The following is a 6,000-nucleotide window of genomic DNA, read 5'->3' on the forward strand; positions in this document are numbered from 1 at the left end:
ATAACAAAAATAAAGCAATCTAACATTTGTTAATAAAAAGTGTCTTGTGCACTATACAAATAGTTTTCATATTCTCAATTCATACCTTTTTAAGAATAATTGAAGGAATACAGGTCTTACAGGAGTAATCAATAGTAATTATTAACTATGAATTAACAATTATGTCGGATGTTGCTCCTTATCGATATTTGTGGATTCTGAAAATTTCAAACAAAACATGAAACACCAAATTTAAGTTTTATGATTTTAGAAATATGAACTTTAATGAACAGACGGTCGAACAGATATAGAGAATTGATTCAGAATTTGACCTTTCAACTTAACATCGCTGAAAAATCTTTCGAATATTTGTCTACTTGGACATAATTAAAAAGAGTTTACAATGCTAAAAATGATAAATTTATTCCGTTATAATAATTATAATTAAAAAAAAAATAAATTAATAATATTCACAACTAGTAATTGTAAAATAAACAATCTAAATTTAAATAACTTGCGACAAAACAAAAAACAGAACATAAGAGAAAAAAAAGAATTTTTGAATTAAAAATAAACCACAAAAAAAAAATAAATAAAATGCTTTTCCATTTCAAATCTAATTTTCATTTGTCATTATAAGAATCACAATATATCGCCGCCCACATACTTATAATAAGAATTAGATCTAATGTAGCTCTAAATGTGAATGTCTCATTAAAAACTGTTTATTATCTTCTTTTTGGTCGCTTTCAAATCGCACATAAATTTTATTTGTTGATGAGGACAAATAAAAAAAAAACAAATAAAATCGTTTCAATCTGACTGAATCCGATACCCTGCATTTGGAAAATTTGAGTATAAAAACTTGTTTTTGAAATATAAGTATAGAATTATTTTTCTAATGGCAGTTATTTGAACCCTTTGACCGAATTTTTCCTAGAGCCGTCCCTGGCACAAAAGAAAAAATTTATGAAATCGTTTTTAGTTATTTTTAATCGTTTTTGAGTTATTGTACGATCGAACGGACGAGTGAATATGTCTAAATGAATGCAAAATTTCGAAATCAGAACGCTGAGCAAGAATATACATTTTCCTACCGAAAGACTCGGCTCGGCTCCTTCATGTAATTACAAATCCATACCTAAGTTAATATACCCTTCCCAAAGGTGCAGGGTATAAAAATATAAAAAAAAAATAAAATTATAATTATGTGTCATAGATAAAAAAAATTTTCCCCAAAAATTATATTAATTTTTGTAAATGACTCATTTGCATGGTAAATAAATTAAAAGGATCAAATATCAAAATAATTTATTATTAAACTTAATGATGATTTCTAATTTTATTTAATATTTGTACAAACTAATTTATGGAGAATTTGCTAAGAAATCTGGTGAATATAAGATTTTGGTATTATATACAGCGATTTCGACAAAAAATCTAACCAATGAAAATATAATGCGGCAAGTAAGCGAATTAGCCGACATTATAAAGAATTTTACAATACAATTAATAAAAAAGAAAAATTTCATAGATAGTATCGAATGCTTCGAATTCGACGGCTCGAGAGAATTCGGCAAATTCGGCAAAATTTGAAAATGCTTTAGAAAATTAATAATTTATCACTATGAATTTTTCAATAGGTAATTTGACATTTTTTAATTTAAGAAAATTTTAATGACAATAGAATTATGAAACTATAACAAGGATTTTATTGAGGAAAAAATAAAATGTAAACTATTTATTTTATTCTCATTGAAATGACAATCGATTTTGCATCTTTTCTCATACCGTGTTACTCTTTTACAAAGAAAATAAAAATGAAAAACTTTAATAGATTTCTTTTTTCAATCAACAATTATATGCCACAAACCAACAAACCATACCCATACCCATACCATAAATGTATGCACAAGTATATGTACCAATACCATGAGTACCTAAATACATATGTATATATATACAAATGTAGGATCGTAAGGAATATTTATGAGAGGATAAGGTAGACAACAATATGCATACTTACATTAACTTACATACATATCTACATAATATAAAGTCAAGGCCAAAAAATAAAAGAAGGAAAAAAGTGTGTTAAAAAAAAAAAATCATGAAAAAGATGGAGAAATAAAATGAGAAATTCCAATGAATTACAAGGGATGAAAGAGAGATAGGGAGGACAAGGGAACAAATAGGATGTCATCTTTACAACAATAACAAGAAAATATACAAAAAAAAAGAAAAAGAGAAATATATATATAAGTAGAACGAGAGAGAGAAAAAAGAAAAATTGAATGAAAATCCTGAATGAAATGTGGAAAATTTTTTCATTTTCTCTCAACTTTATATTGATTATTTGATTAGGGACGGTTTTTTTTTTCTTCTTCTTGGAAAAATGTGCAGAAATTTGAAGCAGCTTATTTATACATAATATACTTGTTGGTATATAATGTTTATTTTATTATATAAAGAGCATAAATATGACAAAAAACAAAAAACAGAATCTTAAAAGTCTGTGAGCTTGAAGGATAAGTGTATTTTTTTTTTTTGTTTTAATGTTAGGTAATTTATGTATTAATTTTTTTTTTTTCGTTACATTTTCGTTAGAACTTTGTCTTTAAGGTTATTAACCATTAAAAGAACAAGATTTATATTTTGTCGTAATTTTGTTAAGTAAAATATAAGAGTACATTTCATTATTATTTTATTAATTTAGACAATGTTTGTCGGTATGTTTTACTGTAATTAATAAATTATTTACTGTATTGCATTGCATCGTATTCTAAATGTAAATTAGAAACTAATTTATTTAATATATTTTGTCCAGAATTAGAATTTGAAATTGCATGGCTTAATAAAAAAAAAATTTGATCTTAAACTTACGTATTTTATGAGATGCCCTTCTTCAGGCGCTAGCAAGCAAAAATCTTATGAAAAGAAGCAAGAATGATGCAGTGTTAATTGAGTTTCTTTATCAAAATTAAGTTTACAAGTTATAACGGTAAAAACTTGATATCTTTACAAATTATAAGTGATGACTGATGAGAAACTGCTAATAGCCTGTAACATTTCAAAAATATGATTCGTGTGATGATTTTCTATATATTATGGTTAATGTTTACCAAAAACCTAATCTTTATATAGATTATTCGAGTAGCCTTTATCTTAGAATATTAATCTGTACATATGCACACTTGTTTTATCCATTTTTGTAATTATTTTCAACAACATACTTTCAATTTATACGAGTATTCATTTTAAAATTTATGAAATCATAACGCAATTCACAATAACATCAGGTATGTGTAACGCGTTTTAATTTAACATTATTTTTTTACATTTTTTATTTTCTTTTCTTTAAAATGACTGTTAACAAAATGAAAATTGATTTTTTAAATTCTTAACACGATTTTTACGCATTTATTCATTTTGTAACACTTCATAACTTCTTAGACTCAATAATGAAACGTACAACACACGGTATTGCTAATTTTTTCAATCAAAAAAAAAAAATTACACCCAATCATTATTAAAACAATTATTTATTGCTATTGTCATTTTTTAGAATTAATTTTAAAATTATAAAAATTACAATACAAAAAATAATAAAAGAAAAATTTAATAAGAAATATGATTTTTGCCCATATTTGTAAATCAATAACCATGATTTAAATAAAACTAATTGAATTTTTTTGGCACCCCCTTTGGGAAATTAAACTCACGTACATACTAAAACATACATACTTGTGTTTCTTTAACTTCATATATAAAAGAAGCATATATGTAAGTATATTCGCTTTAGTATGCCACAAGCAAGACAGCGAAGTCTAGTAGTAGAGTTTTCCACTTAATCAAATTTGACTTTACATATATGTCATGTATTTAAACAGCCGACAAGGTACACAAGAATGGGAACACAAAATGGACACATTAAATTTTATAATAAATACCCCACTTCCACTGACTTCAAAAGTTTACGGTAATGAGTCATCATATGAAAAAATTTGAACTATTGCAAATCAAGTTTTGCAAGAACATGTTAGGACTTCAAGCGCTTATTAAATTTATTACAACACGAACGATTAAATAATAAATCATTTGACTGATTCTTAACTTATTATTATGCAATAATTAGCAAATAACTACAAAAAGTCATCTTGTTTTTACTAGGTGAATACCTTATGTAATACGCAGCAAGAACATTTTAGACATAATTGGAATAAGTAGACAGTTCATAATCGAACGTACAACAACTGTCAAGTTTTGACAAAATTTTAGTTTTTAAATTGGAAACCAATGCAAAAATATTAACCCCTAAAACCGATCAACCAATGAATGCATAATTAAGATATTTTAATATTTCAGAAATTTTTAATGATGTAAGATGAAAGAAGTTGAACTGAATTAAGTGAATGTATCTTGACTTTCGTAAAAAAATTTAATCACTTACAACAATTAAATTCAGACATTTGCCAGGAAAGAAAATGCCGCATCCTGCCATCAAGCACTTCCTTTCAGTGTAAAACACCAAAGTAATTCAAATTCGGAAAAATTTGACAATAGTTTTCTATTATAAGCATATGTAGCTACATATGATATTATTTCGCAATTTCTTTAAAATATTCTAATATTCTTCTACTTAGTGTGCTATATATCATTCATTTAACCGAATACATACATATAAAAATACTGAAGGTAAGGTAAGTATGAAAACTAAAACTAAAACTATAAAACTAAACAAAAAAATTTATAAACAAACAGAAATTATTCCAATCATAATTCAATTAAATCACCATAAATCATTTATGCTACTGACAAAGAATTTTAAAATTATTCTGCAGTTAAACAGTTAATATAGGCAATGGAAAAAAAAACAAAAATAAGAAAAAAGAAATAACAAATCAGACGTCTGACTTTGAGTTTCTGTTATTGGGGGAAAAAAAAATTGAGTCATATTTTTTCTTTTTATTTGTATTTCTCTTTTATTTTTATTTTTTCTCATTTTTCTCCGCATACTTAATTTGTTTTGTAACTGAATCGATTCTCAATACATAAATGGGAGATATCGTTTTGTTTCAGGCACTGACCTTGTCTCTCCTTTTCATTTCTTTTATTATTATTGTTATTGTTATGCTTTTCTTTTCATTTTTTTAATCAATTTTCTTATTAAATATTTATTAAAACAAAACAAAACAAAAAAATATTTTAACTCTTTTTCAATTTCAATAAAATTTTATGACATTCTCTTATTATTGTCGTTCTGATTGTTTTTGTTTTACTTTCTACATGAATTTTAAATCAGTGTTAAAGATCTACTAAATGTGTAGTAAATCTGTTACCATATTAACACCAAAAAAAAAATTCAGAATTTACTATTTTGCTTAGCTAAATCTAGAATTTTTAATGAATTCGCCGTAAAAATTTCAGCAGAACAAGAACTTTAAAGTTTTAGACGTCAGATTTAGTTTTTCTACTTTTTGGGAATTCTATACGCTCTATCTCAAAATTTAACAGAAAAAATTAACAGAAAAATTTATATGAAAAATGGGAAAGAATCGAAATGCATCATTTCTTGAATAAAACTAGTTGTAACAGCTAATACAATAGCACCAACATTTTTTTGTTTGACAGATCAGAAAAAATTATTTTTTACATTCTGCACAAAAAACGGAATTGTAAAACGTTTAATTAGAAATTCTTTAATGTTTTTCTTAGTAGCTAGTTGTGTTTTACGGGTATATAAATAAATTACCGTTTCCTACCTGTATACTAAAATGTGCTAAGTTTAATTTGAAAAATGTAGCAAATTTCACTACATTTTAAAACAAGTTTGGCTACAACATTGATTTCAATTTGAACAAACTCCAACTCTCCAAATAAGAGAAAAAATTATAAAGTCATGTCAGTTTCAATTGTTGATGACCAAAATGAGAGTTATTTTGTTGTTGCTTTTATTTTTTTATTATTTTTTTTTAATGCTAATTTTCACACTCAAATATTCATTGGAGTTGTAATGATAAT

The 6,000-nt window shown here is 25.2% G+C and overlaps 1 protein-coding gene across 1 annotated transcript in view; it reads right to left on the reverse strand.

Annotated features, from left to right (window-relative positions):
- Positions 1-176, reverse strand: part of LOC129608763 (LIM/homeobox protein Lhx9) — a 173,315-nt gene extending 173,139 nt beyond the window's left edge. Inside the window, exon 1 of the mRNA XM_055520462.1 lies at positions 86-176. The gene's annotated coding sequence lies outside the window, so the exon portion shown is untranslated. The remainder of the gene's footprint in view (positions 1-85) is intronic.
- Positions 177-6,000: the final 5,824 nt, after the last annotated feature.

Source organism: Condylostylus longicornis, unplaced genomic scaffold, assembly GCF_029603195.1.
Source record: "Condylostylus longicornis isolate FDR11 unplaced genomic scaffold, ASM2960319v2 ptg000034l, whole genome shotgun sequence".
Taxonomy (NCBI): domain Eukaryota; kingdom Metazoa; phylum Arthropoda; class Insecta; order Diptera; family Dolichopodidae; genus Condylostylus; species Condylostylus longicornis.